The sequence below is a fragment of the Antechinus flavipes genome, chromosome 1 (assembly GCF_016432865.1).
Source record: "Antechinus flavipes isolate AdamAnt ecotype Samford, QLD, Australia chromosome 1, AdamAnt_v2, whole genome shotgun sequence".
NCBI lineage: Eukaryota > Metazoa > Chordata > Mammalia > Dasyuromorphia > Dasyuridae > Antechinus > Antechinus flavipes.
The window spans coordinates 104,186,118-104,201,664 of NC_067398.1; the positions used below are offsets into that span (position 1 = coordinate 104,186,118).

General features: G+C 32.6%; 1 protein-coding gene across 18 annotated transcripts in view; it reads left to right on the forward strand.

Annotated features, from left to right (window-relative positions):
• Nucleotides 1–393: 393 nt before the first annotated feature.
• The window catches only part of PTPRD (protein tyrosine phosphatase receptor type D), a 2,844,105-nt gene continuing 2,828,951 nt past the window's right edge, over nt 394–15,547 (forward strand). For 9 of the 18 annotated variants that reach the window (XM_051987402.1, XM_051987374.1, XM_051987381.1 and 6 more), the window contains exon 1: nt 404–1,161. The gene's annotated coding sequence lies outside the window, so the exon portion shown is untranslated. Of the gene's footprint in view, nt 1,162–15,547 lie in introns of all 18 variants that reach the window. The other 9 variants (XM_051987452.1, XM_051987460.1, XM_051987427.1 and 6 more) reach the window with 3 other exon arrangements.

Below are 15,547 nucleotides of genomic sequence, written 5' to 3' on the forward strand. Positions count from 1 at the left end.
TCGGATCCTGCCGGGAAACAGGAGACTCCGGGGGTTAGCACTTGAGAAACACTCTGCTTGCTCTGCTGCCTAGCCCTGCTCTGTCCTGCCCTGCCCAGCTCAGCCCTGCCCTAGCCCAGCCCAGCTCAGCTCATCCCACGCTGTCCTCTCTCTGCTCACTCTTGCAGCGTAATCGCCTCCCTGGGTTCTCCTTCTCTCTTGGTGCTTCCCAGCTCTCCTTCTCTACCTCCTCTGCCTTCTTCACTTCTGTCTCTTCTTCCTCTTCCACCCCCGCCTGATCAGGCTCGCCTTAGCCGGCCTGGGGAGCCGGCACATCACTGCTGTCAGCCATCAAGTGGCTCGTTAAGGAAATGCAGGTGAGTGCGTGTGGCGGAGCCGCTGCCGCGGCTGTTGGGGGATGTGGGGTGTGTGCGCGTGTGCGCCTGTATGCCTGTGTCTGTGGGTGCGTGGAAGACAGAGAGCGAGCGCGAGAGAGCGAGCGAAGGCAGCTGCTAGTAAGAGAGCGGAGCGAGCGCTGCTCCGGCTCTCTCTGTCCGCGCCCTCTCGCTCTCGCTCAGGCACCAGGCAGCGGTAGGAGCGCGTGTAGCAGGCAGCGCCTCCATCCCTCTCTCTGCCTCCCTCCCTTCACTTGGACAGCGGTGCTGACTCTGCCTTAGAGTCTCGGCTGCTTCCAGCCAGGAGGCTCGCACTTACCTCCCCCCTCCCTTCTCCCTCCTTCCCTGCTGAGCCCAATTGCTCCTTCCCCAGCTCCTCCTCCTTCTCCTCTTCCACCTCCCCTTCTGGAGAGGACTACCATCCTCAGCTGGGAGAGTGCAGGTACTTTGCTTTCACGAATATCTCGCAGGACCCAAGCAAGCTTTCTTGCTGGGTTTTTTGTTATTGTTGTTTTGGGGGCATTTTTGGTTTTTTTGTTTTCTCTCGTAAAAAAAAAAAAAAAAAAAAAAAAGGAAGAAGAAATTACTTTAGAAACAAAGCAAGCAACCCAAGCCCCACCACCACCAAGCCCAGACCCCCCGCCCAGGGGCTGAAGTGCATGTGCTTTCTTCTCTTGCAGTTCCTCCGGGGCCTGTGTGGAATAAAACATAATTTTTTATTTGACTGTTAGGAGAGGGAAGAGAAGACACCTCAGGGTTTCCAAAGAGGTCCGAGCTGGCTACCTTAGTAAGTAAACCGTGTTGATCTATCTTTCTATCTATCTATCATTTTTTTTTTCTCTAAAGATGTCTCTTCCTTGGAATGTTTCCCCCTCCATTCTTTGTAGTTTTTTCAAGAAAACCTCCTACCCCAGAAACTTATGTAACTTAAAAGAGTATGTGAGGAAGAAGTGGTTTGCCAAGCTTGCTTTTCTGGGGAAGAACACTGGCGTTACAGGAGATCAGCATGGGTAGGATTGGGATTTTGTGTAGATATCTGTGGCTCTCTTTTTAAAGAGATGTTGTTGAAGAGAAGGTGGCATTGAGATATCAGTTTGTTAAAGAATGAATGGACAGCTCCCGCTTCAGAGTGAGTTTGAAATCTCCCTCCTGCCCACCACACCCCCACTCCCATTTCCACCTTCAGTCTCTGTCCCGCGCCCACCCCCAGCTTAACCAAGAAGCTATAGCTGCTTCTTTTTATCTTAAATTCTGAAGATATTCAATAGGACGTTTCCGTTAAGGACAAGTTGCCTTCGTTTGCTTGAAAGTCGGTTGGATTTGGTAGTGCTTACAAGTAAAACAGCAGTAACAACAACAATAATAATACCAATAATAATTGTATTTTATTTATTTTTAAACTAATACAATTGGAGAATTTGGATAAACTTCAGAAAGAGAATGCTAACCGTGCTTTTTAGAGGACTGAAGCTTGTGCTGTGGTATTAGTGGCAGTGCAGTTTACCGGCTAAGACAAGGGGATGGCAGTCAGTGATAGGTTTAAGGTGTATGTTAAGTCTAAACATCTCTGCATCAAAAACTTTTCCAAGCGCTGTCCCCCTTGGGTCAAACATTATGATGTCAGCTATTGCTGCATTTCTGTTGGGAGGGGAGAGAGAAAATGCTTCCTTCTCATTTATTAAAGGGTTAACAGTTAACTGAAATAAAAATAGATACTGTACAGCATTTGCCAATATATTGTGATATCCAAATAAAACCTTTGTGTTATGTCAGGAAAAATATAGTTGAGTCAGTTTGTTTTGCACAACTAAAAGATAATCAATAACATTTCAGCAGTTTTTTTTTTCTTTATTACTGCCAAATGGACTTGGAATCTAATTCTCCTTACATTGTTGCACATACAGTAGGTACAGTATGACTCATAATTTAGATAAAAGGAAGCTATTTCTTAAATTATGAGCCTTTCAACAAAATAGATACTAAAATGTCTAGAGTAAGATTGCAGTAAGGTAGAAAACTTCATCTGTTTTCTCTTTTACTTTCTTTTGTGTCTTCAAAATAAACACTTTCATTAATAATAATAAAAAAAACCTTCCTCATTTTATAATTCTAAGCTTGAAAATTGACTATTATGAGGCAAAACACCTTGCTTACTTTCCTTTTCAAGTGAAACAGTACATTCTTAAAATCTTTATATTTTTCTTAATCTTTCTCCTTATATTTTCTCTAAAAAACATTGAAATAACTGCTCCTTTTGCACACTGATATCTGAAAGTCTAGTCTTATAGCAAGATGGGAAAATACCTTTTCAAGTTGCTATTGACATTCAATAGCCTTTATGCTATGTTATACACAATGGAACATAAGTTTTTAGAATGAGGAAAAATTAGCTGCTAGTGGTTAATTAATGAATTTGCTAGTATGGAATCCTCAGAAATAGAATTTAAAATTTTACAAAGGATATATAATTGTTTGATAAGCAATATTTTATTTAGAATTCAAATTAATTCTAACTTAAATGAGTTAGAAACATTATAGATCACTACTGTGATAGCTTTCATGCAAAAAAACTTTTTAAAATGCAGTTAATTAAGAAATTAGTGGATCAAATGAGATTTATAGCTCATGACCTATGTTAACTGTGATCAGAAAAAAGATAATGATATAAATTTTAAAAGCTAATTATTACACTGGGGTTATATCTTACATGACCAACTCAGGGTTTGAGTAAAGTAAATGAAAACTTATTTAGTGGTGTGGAAAATACTTTCCACTAAATATTTGTCAGAATTTTTGTAATGATGTGAAGCTCTTAGATTGTTGAAGGGGATGTTTTACAGTTGATATGAAAACTAACTTGACATACATTCTGTACTTGGTATAATTATGGCTTAATGCTATGAAAAATAACCTGAGTTAGACTCTGCAATTAAAGCTTATACACATTATGTTTGATCATTATATATAATAATACTGGAAAATTCAAATCTGAACAGACTGGCTAATTGCCACCAGATTTTTTTCTTTTTTTTTCCTTTTTAATTATTATTATTATTATTTTTAATTTTCATGCTACAAGAGCTAGTTGCTTCTTAAAGTTGATGGAAGAAAGTTGCTAGTGTCAGCAGTAATGTGTTTTATTATGCAATTGTTCTTGTTATTCAGATCAGATAATGGCCCTATGAAATACATAAGCAGTCTGCAGGGAATGAATGATTAATTCCTCTTACGTGTGCTTACTAAAGGAGTTCTTACTAATAAAGAACTGTATACCTGTCTTTGCTTACAGTTGCACTTAGTGAAAGCAAACATGCTTATTTTTTCTTTTGCTCAACATATAGTTTTACATGTACACTGCTGTAATCAATATATTGTGATGATGACTTCAGATATTAATATTTTACTGTTTAAAAAATTCAGAGAAATAGATATGTGTTCAACTTAGATTCTAAATTAATTAGCATCTTTAGCAATAAAAGATAATAATTGAAGAATCCCTTAATAGTGTAAATTGAAATTATAATGTACAACATAAAAAATTACAATACTATATTCTTAGTAAAGTACATCATTCATATGCAAATGTCACATTCTTCAGATTCAAAATATTTTCCATTAGTAAAATTAAGATAACTGAAAACCAGGTTATTAAGAAAATTATTTGTATGACAAGTTAATTTTTTTTTCAGGATGATTACTAATGAAGATTACAATCGCTATGGTTACCAGGGGTATGAATTGTTTAGCAGATAAAGTCAAAAATATCAATGGAAACTTCAGAGTTTCTATGCTTCTTAAACTAAGAAGGGTGATGGACTAACATTTAAAATGTTAACTTGAAAAATGATCTGAAATTTATTCAATAAGTTGGAAATAGTAGAATCAAATATATAAAAAATAGGCAAACACTTTTAAATGGTGTCTTTTCACATATAATTTCCAATTTTTAACTTTGGTTAATGTGGCCAATATAATTATTGACTCAAACAAAGTTTTGCTTACTGAGTTGAAGGTATCTTCTTGTATTCCATCAGAGTAAGCACTAAAAATTCTATTGAGACACAATTAATTATACTACTCTAGTAATTTAATTTCAGAAAAGCAAATGTTCAACTTATGATTTTCCAGAATTTAAATGAGCTTGATGAATATTAAAGAAGGGAGAATATTAATGCTAATACCAATTAATAATTATAATCAATATTAATTTTACAGAATATACTGATGAGGAAGTACTATTTTTCATTTCTTTCTATATAGACATACATTAATTGAATATGGGCCTTGGATATTTGAATATAAGTTACATACTTAGGACATTTTCCTTTATTTTAATATGTTTTATATAGGAGATTCATAAAGTATTAATAATAACCATATGACCTGATATTAATATTGTTAATAAATCTATAGAGTGCCATAGTTTTTGTACCTGTACTTGCCCAAATTGTGATCTACATTCAAAACTATTTGAAACTTATCATAAAATATGTAGTTATTTTCCTGTGAAACACAAATTTTATTTATTTACATGTTTCTTTAAATTTCTTGGGTTTCACATGATTTTTCCATTGTCCAGTCAGCTAGAGAAAGAACAACATAGTGTATTATTCAAAGGGCTACTCAGTAGAAGTAAGGAGATCTGGACTATGGCCCAAGCCCTTATTTGTAAACAATGTGTGATTCTACAAAAGTCACTTAAACCTACAAGCTCTATATCATCATTTATAAAATGAGGATATTGAATGGAAGATGAATTTTGAAAGGACCCTTCTGCTACTTATGTGAAACTATAAAATAAGGTAGTACAATTACTTAAAGAGTTCATTGGAATATAAGATTATTTTGGATATTTCAAACATGAACTCTATTAATTCCATTTAATTGCTGAAGGAGGTGAGGAAAATGATTGTTTAAAAAAATGGAAGAAAAAGGTTAAAAAGGTGTGTATATCCTTATTTCTTATGTTTTCTACTCTGAGTAAATATTCAACAATATTTTTATAAACACATAGCTTTAAAATTATTTTTGGTAATTAACAACAATGGATATATCTCTAAGGATAAAAATTATATAATTATATTAGGTCCCATTGGTAAATTACTTCTGTTGATGAAATATTTGATTTAATATGGAGATTAGTAAAACAATTTTTATGGAAAAGCAAATTATAGTATTTTTTAAAATCTTGATATTTGTACTTATGTATTTATAACTATTCTTGATTTTATTTAAAAGTTTTTATATACTTAATAGGATATTATCATAAATCATTATATTTAGAACGATAACTTACAATTCTCTATTGTTTCTTTTCCTTTCCAATTAAATAAAAACTATTTCTCTGCTGTTGCATAAACATTTATGTTGCCTTTTCAAGGAAATGTAAAACAAAAACAGGACATTTCTATTCCATGACTTTAACCTTTAAAATAATTAAGATCTGCATTTTCTTGGTAGAATTAATTAAAAGATTGCATAACTTTTAATGTCCTTAAGTTCTTAAATGCAAGAAATAATTGGAAGTACTTTCTGATACTAGCAAATAAGAGGTATGTCAATGTGAAACGCATTCAAAAGAATGTACAACAGGAACGATAGGTAACATCATTTAACATTAATTCAAAGAGAAATGACATCCTATCCAGCTGGTCTCATGATATGGAAATGTCCTACCTCCAGCATAAAACACTATGGTTTTCTTTAAAATAGCTTCATGGCTATACTCTTACTTTACAGTTTCACTGATTTCTGTTTTTGCCATTTAACCTGCTAAAAATTCAATACACAACCCATCTTCAAATTAACAAGGCCTTGCCACTCAAAATGAGTAGCATATAGCCAAATTGCATACCTTTTCTAAATATCACACTATGATAGCTATAATAGTGCTAAATTAAAAATACACTGCATTTAAAATTTGAGACTTGAGGCCACTGATTATAATTCATATCAAGGAATTTCCCCCTAAATATTTTTGGATTATTATTGTTTGCTAAGCATTTACTTTGAAAGATATTATGTTAAAGAAAGACAAAGTGAAGAACAATCTCTAAGAGAGCATAAATTATTATAGGAGAAGGCACAACTGTCATATCAATAAATAAACATAAAAATTATTCTTTATGGAGAGGTGAAAGAATACTAAAAACTAATGAGATTAGTAAAAAAAAAGAAACAACTGTCCATATAAAGTGACAAATTACTTGAGCCTTAAAGGAACTCAGAGATTGTAAGAGATGAATAAGAGGAAGGAATATATTCAAGTCATAGTGGTATATCTCCTACAAAGAAGGGAGAGATGAAATGATAATTTCTTGAAATAGCAAGTAAGCCAGTTTGTCTGGAATATATAATATAGTTGACAAAAGGGAAATAGAAATAACAAAAATAAAGCCTAAAATTATAGGCTGAAAACAGTTCATAGAGGCTATAATGAGCCAATGAAGGTTCTTCAGGAAAATGAAATTATTTTGGCAGCTTTGTGGAGAATGATTTTTGAGGTCACAAGTTCAATTGGAATATATTGTAAGAGTTACAAGGGCTCCAAAGAGAAGATTTGGTAGTTTGAGTCAGAAGGAGATTCATGGGAGAAATACTATGGATGTAGAATCAACAAGACTTGACAGCTGTATTAGTCTAGCTTATCAAGAATTGTTATTTTTGGTAAACTGCAATTTAAAAAGCAAAACTGGTTTAGTCATTTGCTATTGATACCTTTTACAAGCATTATAATCTAATCCATATAATTTTCTTTCACTAGGAAGCTCTGATTCTGAAAAAGAAAATTTATTGTATTTATAATGATATTTGTTGCGCTGTTTTGTAAGAAATTAAAAGTGTTATAATTAGTCCATGAAAAAATAAATATAATAGTATTGGGATTCTTCTCCAGATGCAAATCCTTAATCACTTTCTTAAGATATACCAACACACTATTAGTGAAATATTTAATCTGATATAAATTAAACTACCTTACAAGGCACTGATAAAATAGTCACTTTTGTCATTCTATTGAATCAGTAAGAATTAAGAAAAATAAATGTATTTTAAAACTATTTTAAAGTAGTAATTGTTAAAATTTAAAATTTACAATTTTAATTTACAAAATGAAATTAAATTACCAACAAAACTTTTTTTAAAAAACCAGGGAAAATGTCCAACTATTACATTGTATGCTATTACACTTCTCTGATTAATTTTTTTTTCATCCTTTGGTAACATGAATTATTTCTATTTCTGAAAAGTGCCATGTTCTTCTGAATTAAATAGGAAAAACGTAAGGGAGGGGATAAAAGCAATCAGAATTCTAAACATTTGGAGGGTTAAACATATCAGAAGTTAATAAATTACCTTGTTAACATTCAATTATACCTAGGGCTGAAGAAATTTTCAGAAATAAAGAAGGTCAATTATGCTTTCTGTTATGTTAATTATTTAGTTTTCAAAAATACTGGGGTCATTGTTATAGCACAGTGATTGACATTGTAAAATTTAGATGAATTCCATATAGTATGCACAGATTAAATCATAATCTTGCTAGAATCTGGTTTTTTCTCTACATAACTTTTCATTCTTCATTGCATAAATAAAATCATAGAAACTTGTGGTTATATGGGATCTCAAAGGACATGTGGTCTAGCTTGCATCTAGTCAGAAAGTCTTCTACAATATCTCTGAATAATGTCCAGCTGAACTTCCCTTGAAAACCTCCAGTAATTGGAAATTCACTGCCTGGTCAGCCAGCACAGTCCACTTTTTGATAGCTCTGAATTTAAATTCAACAAAGTGCTTACTATGTGCAATTCACTGAACTCTCATCCTTTTAGTCATTTTCTGTGTGCCTTTCACATAATAAATTCCTTCTCCCTCTGCCACACACAACTCTTGACAATGTTTTTTGCTGTCAAGTTTTTTTCTGAATACTTAAAATCTTGAATGAATATAAATGCTAGGCCCATAATCCTATAAAGTTCCTACTCATATGAAATAATACACTCACTAAGTTGATGGTAGTGGGGGTAGGGTGGAGTAAGAACCTACAAGAGATGAAGGTGAAAGTAAAAGTAAAGGGCATATTCACTGAGATCAATCTCTGTATCCCTAGCATGTTGTGGGGGAAGGGTATGGATGATGAGTATAGTATAGGAAAGGAAACTGAAAGATTAAGAATAAATGATGAAATTTGAAAAGACTAGCTAAGGCAATGTGGCAATCTGTTCTCCTTTCTTATACAAGTTTCCCCAAATGACTAATCATCAGTATCATCTTTAGATATTTTATAACTTTAGGGTTCAGGGAAATATTGTTCCTATTGTATACATATATCTATATCTATATCCATAAATATTTTACAACAGGAATATATGAACAACATTCATATATATATATATATACCTAGATATAAATGTGTGTATATATATATACCTAGATATAAATGTATACATGTGTATATATATATATTTATTTATACTACTATAGCTACCTATCATCCTCAATTTTTAGGTATTTTCTGAAATTTCTTTAATGATTCCATTTGATAACAAGAGATTAAAAAATGAAAATATTAAGGAGAGTTAATTTGGTGTGAATTCATATGAGACAAAAGTATAGTAATGATATTAGATTCTTTTCTATTCTAGTAAAAGGTGGCAGTAGGAGATAGTAAAGTGGCCCATGGTAAAAAAAAAAAAAAAAAAAAAAAAAAAAAAAAAAGGTATAGGAAAAAGAATAAAGAAAATGAGAATCTGTAGACTCCAAAAATAAATCTAAAGATTTTCATGACTTTGCTGCAGATAAATTATTTTTCCCAATTGTTTTGAGGTAAATAGAAACCTTATTGGGACTTGTGCTTATAATATAAATTTGGATGAATTCATCAGGGAACAATATGTCAATTCACTTCAGGTCATCTTAATGAAATAATAGATAAGTGTCTTAAAATATTCACTTTATCATCAATTAACATTTATTTATCACCTATAGAAAACATTCTCTATCTTAGATATTTTATACCTAATTTTTTTTCCCAGTGAGCACCTTAGACCTGTATAATGTTTACTTCAGGATAGATTTATTAATGTGCAAAATTTTTGTTTTATTGAGGTGATGATCCATAGGATTTTGTTGATCATTAGAATTTGTTAATCATTGGTGAATATCTTTCCAGAATATCACTGTTCGGGAAAAAAAACCAGGAAGGATATATCCTGCACTGAGGATGACCTGATTCTTTTAAAAAACAACAAAACTGAGAATTATAAATTGAATCTTAAACATCAAGAAGATATTAAAGTCTTTAGGAATCCAAGTTTGGGGAAACTCAAAAAGCTATCCAAGGCATATGTATTGATAATGAAAATTCAGTGGGACTAAAGGAAGAATTTAACAAGTGTTTCATATTGCCTTTATCAGGAAGGAAGGAAATAAGCATTTGTTATGTACATATTATGTGCCAGGCACTGTCCTAAGAATTCTACAAATAATATTGCATTTCATCTTCATAATCCTGGAAGATAGTTATTATTCTTCTAATTTTTCAGTTGAGGAAAGTGAGGCAGATGTATTTAAAAGAATGTTCAGAGTCGAAAACTTAGTATATGAATGGAGCTTGGTTTGGAACATGGGATTTATTTACTGGAAGCCCAGTGTACTATTTGTTGTGACAACAATCTGGAAAATATGCTTGACACTGGGTTATTCTTAGCTTCTAATTATTTCTTTCCCTTAAAATATGATGTAAACCCTAAGATACTCTTTAATATACTAGTGTCTAGTTAGTTGACTGATGATAGCTTATATTTCTTTGGTGCCTTACATTTTTCAAAACATTTGCCCCAATCCTATGAAAGTGTGATTATAACACTATTTTTCATATAAGCAAACTAAGGCACAGACTAGTTAAAAGACTTACATGATAAAGTATATAAGATTCATAATCATCATACCTAATATTGAGGTCATTTACCTCTAAATCTATTATTTTTTCTGCTCTACCATATTCCCTCTAATTGGTTTATTCACTAATAAGCCTCTATTACTTAGGAGAATATTCATAATGTAGTGAGTTAAAACTTCTCAGAAAGTTAAAATAATACTGTTAAGAATTTGTGTTTGTGTGTGAGAGAGAGAAAGAGAGACAGACAGAGACACAGAGAGAGAAACAGAGACAGAGAATTTGAAGAGCATGACAATGTTAAATTGTCATGAGTGGGCTGGCCACAGGGTTATTAAATTTTGACTAAATTAGGGATTTATGGCTTCAGTTGTAATGATGAACCAGAAGACCTTGTTCTCAGCTGTAATATAACAGATGCTATCAGAATGTGATGACTTTTAGAGCTTGACAAAATTTTCTGAAAAATCTTATTTATATGTGTTCATGAGTTCAATTGTACTCTGTAATTATTTTTAAAATCTATTAATATAGAACCTACCACTTATCTCTTTTATGTACCATGTTGCCACATAAATACCTACAAATTTCACATGATCATTTCAGGAATATAGAATTTTTATTGGAGCTTAGCAAGTAAATGATGAGGCTCTCTGAAGATATGAAAAAAGGAAAATATTAATGTCACTGTCCAATTAAAAACTTTTGGAACCTTGAAGTTCTTCTTCTATGATTCTATGTATCATGTAATTTATTTTTCAAAAGAACAACTAAAAGCTCTGAAAACATAGCAGTACATCTCAATACAAAGCAGGATTAGTATTCTTTTTATTTGTAAGTTTTATTATCTTAATTTATGTTTAACATTTCATGTAATAAACATAAATACTTCATACTTCTCTTATTTTTGGAGCTCAAAGGTTGGAGGAGTTATGAGAAAGAATCTGAATTCACAAAGTTTAATTTTTTTTCCTTATAAATTGAATGAAACTACCGTAAATAAAAATCTCAACAGAGGAATTGGAAAGAAGGTAATAATAAATATAAAATGATGAAAATAATCTATTTTTGAAGCTAATTTAGTTATAAAGGCTTTTTAAGTACAATCACAAATAAATGACATAAGAACTTAATGAAAAATGTAATGTACATAAAGTTTAAAAATAGAGTTATTAAAGCATATTTATGTATGTATATAAGTATGTGTATAAATTCTCTTTACAAAGTCCTAAAATTTATTCCGTTTTATCCATTTGTAGATATTGCTAGTTGCATAGAAAGTTCTATAAAACTATAATCTGGAGCCTCATTAATTACGATTATATTGTTAATATATTTTCCTTGGTTTATGTTTTTGAACCATTTACTTATAACCTCAAGAGTTAAGACAGATCATTGACAAAATCTTCTATTTTAAAGGAAATAGGAGTTTCCAACAAAATACACTGGGGTGTAAACAGTATCCCCTTCAAATATCAGAAAGAAAGTTATGATGGAATTTGAGGATCTTACAAGCCTGCCAATTCAATGCTGATAAATAGGACTTTAATCATGTATGAAAAGAATGATGCATTGCTGTTAAATGTTTGCAGTATGAAATTGAAAAATTAATTCATTAGGAGTCTTGACCCCTTATACTGACCTTTATTTGCACCTCCATGAACCTTACTGAATCACATATATCCATAGATTTAGACATTGAAGGGATTTTAAAGGCCATGTGGTTCAAATCTTCATTTTATAGGTGAGGAAGCTGAAGTAGCCAGAGATGTTAAGGAAATAACTTCATCAAAGTTACTAAGCTACTAAGTAGATGGCTGATGTAGGGTTTGAGTTTGCACTCATCCTTACTCTCAGCCTAGCACTCTACCTTATACAATGCCCACTGCCATGCTGTAGTATTGTTAGGTGAGGCAATATTTAAAGTGGAGGTCAGCTGTTGCAAAGAAATGAAGCTGTACCCTAGACTTTAATTAGCACACACTAAATTGGATTCTACTCTTAACTGATTTGATTCTGGTAGTCTGAGGTCTATAGGAAGCTAAATGATGAACTAGATCAACTGGTCAACTTAGCATCAAGAAAACCTAGCTTCAAATATTGCCTGATATTTATGATCACTGTAGCTCTCAATAAGTCATTTAATATATGTATGCTTCAATTTCTTACTCTTTAAAAACCGCAAATGATGCTTCTGAAATCTGAAACAATATATGAAAAATGTTTTGCAAACCTCTAAGTGCTGTATAGAAATTAGTACCAGGAGGAGGAGGAGCAGCAGGAGCAGTAATAGTAGTAGAAGCTGTCATTATCATCATTGACATCGTAGTCAAACATACAAGTAACTGTACTTGGAGTTGTAGAAAGTTTTGTGTACCAATGGAGCATTCAATCTCTGAATAAGCTGCCTAAGTAATTATAAATAATTTATATTATTGTTGAATAAATGGGGTGATTTTGGCTATAAATATATATTTTAAAACTGAAAGGAACTTCAAACATGACATAAAGTCATAACTAAACAAGAGCTTTCTCTGAAACCTATCACTAAAGTGATTGTGCTGCCCATGCTTGAACAGCTTCAGTAGTGGAGACTTCACTAACTATGGGTCAGCCCTTTTCTTCTTTGGACCTATATAAAGAATTTTTAAAGACTAAAACTTGACAATCATCAGTTTCTTCTAGTTATTTCTATTTTTTCTTACAGTCCAAGTAAAATATATTCAAATACTTTGGAATTAAATGTCTTTATTTTAATTCTTTATTTTTTTTATTTTTTCATAACTTTACTAGAAAATTAAATTTACTATTCTTAGTTCAATATAGAAATTCATCCATGTGAATTAATTCTCTTCAACTGTGTTCTACTGATATGACAACATAGAGTGAGAGATTATTTTATAAGGAGCTGCAAATGTTTTTCTCATATACTATCTTAACCCCCCTGAGGAAGCATCATCTTCAAGAAATGACTTAAGGTCTTGACCTTTTTGTTTATTTTTTTTACATTCTAGGTGTAGAGATTGTGGGTGGTTTTCTCCTAAGCTTGGGAGACCAAATCACAGTAATACCGAAGTCAAAATCTATCCTAGGTCTTATAGAAAGTACAATATAAGTATTGCAAGGAATAATAAGAGGTATGTAGAAGTATGCATTTGAACCTACTCCTCCAAAGACTTAGACATTCTAAAAACAGACAACCAAAGAGAATCTCCATAGCCAAGAAATGGAGTGTCTTGTTTTTGGAACAGATAGGAGGATACACTGAAGAGTATATGTGGTAGAAGAGGGCTAGATTAGAAAGGCTTCCAGTGACAAAGCATTTTGTATTTGTTTCTAGAGGCATTAGGAAGTCACTGGAGTTTAGTGAGCAGCTCTATGACATGCTCAGACCTGTGCTTTAGGAAAACCAATTTAATTAATGAATGGGAAATGTATTGGAAAAGAGAAACACTTAACACAGGCAGAGTCATCAGTGGGTCTGTTGCAGTAATAAAACATGAGGCAATGAAGATCTATATTAGGATGGTGTCAATATTAGAGAAGAGAAGAGAGCATAGTCAAGAGATGTTAGAAAATGAAATCAACATGTCTTGTCAATACCTTAGATATGGGTGGTAGAAGATAGTAAAGAATTCAGGATAATTTTTAGGTTCTGAATCTGAAGCATTTGGAAGATGGTGTTGCCTTTCACAGCAAACGGGAAGATAGTTCTTGAGGGGAAATACATTAAGGAGAAAGATAATGAGTTATGTTTTAGGCAAATTGAGTTTAAGATGCCTACTGGACATAGAGTTTGAGATGTCTGAATGACACTTCGAGATATGAGATTGAAAATCAGCAAAGAGATTGGGATGGAAAGGTAGACTTGAGAACCATCTTAAAATTGTAATTAAATTCATGGGCAATGATGAGTTTACTAAGTGAATTTGTATAAAGAGGGAAGAGAAAGGGGCGTGGGAAATAATCATGAGGTTATCTATGATTGAAGGGAATGATCTGGCGAAGCATCTAAAAAAAAATGACAAAGAGGGTGATGAGATAGGTAAAGGAGAACTAGGAGAGATTTGTGTCTTAAAAACCTAGAGAGAAGAGAGTCTCAAGGAGAAGAGACTGGTCAATAGTGTCAAAAGCCAAAGAAATCAAGAAAAATGAGAAAAGGTGGTGGGACTTAGCAGCTAAAAGATCACAAAGAACTATAGGGAGATTATGGTAATCTTTAAATTAAACAATGTCAGAAGTCAGATTATAGTGCTAAAAAGTGAGTGAGAGGAGAAAAAAGGTACCTTTTCTACCTTTTTCTAGATAGCATTTTCAAGGAGTTTAGCTATAAAGGACAGAAAAGATATAAGTATAAAACTGGGGATTTTTTTCAAGATAGGAGAGACATTAACATGTTTATAGCCAAAATATTAAGCCAGTAAAAAGGTCAAGAGAGAAAGTAACTGAAGGGGAAAGAATGAAAGAGGGAACAATCTATTCAAGGACACATGATATAGAATGGGATCACTAGAAGAAATAAGGTTATGCTTAGGAGTAAGGCCCCTTCACTGTGTGAAACACGCATGAAGGATAAGAAAATGGTGACAGGCACTTGAATGATATGAGATGAGGAAGAAAAGAGAAAAAGTAGGTCATGACAATGGCCTTTTTTTTTTTTTTTTTTTTTTTTTTTTTTTTTTTTTTTTTGTAAAATATAAGGCAAGGTTCTTACCTGAGAAAGTGGGGAAAAGAGTAGGAGTATACAGACAGGAGGTTTGAGGAGGGATGAAAAGATTTGGAAGAGCTCCTCTGAAGAGGGCAATAGTAAGTTGAAAAGGGAGATATAAAAGGATACCCTAACAGCAGTAAGAAACCAATTGAGCCTATAAAATGCATTTAGAATGGATTTGATCAGAATAGTTGTGTGTGTGTGTGTGTGTGTTTTTCAACTTTTATTTAGCAGCACATGTGTAGATGATTAATGTTGGCAATAATCCAAGACCAGGGCTTGGCTGGGTATAATCAGCATTATAATAAGAGTGGGAGATCTGATTTAAGATTTAAGAAAGGAGGACAATAAAGAGTTGAATTGATTCATCAAGGAACAAGAATGGGAAGAAGCAGAAGAGTGAATAATGCAAATCAAATGGACTTAAAGAAAACTGAAAGCTTATGAAAGTAGAGTCATAATGGGGGTAAAGAGTAGAGTTATGTAAAGGAAGTAAAAGGGAAAGGTGAAAAGCCTTTTTCACTTTTCTTCACCTGAAAAGATGAAAAAGATTATGATTGGAAAAAG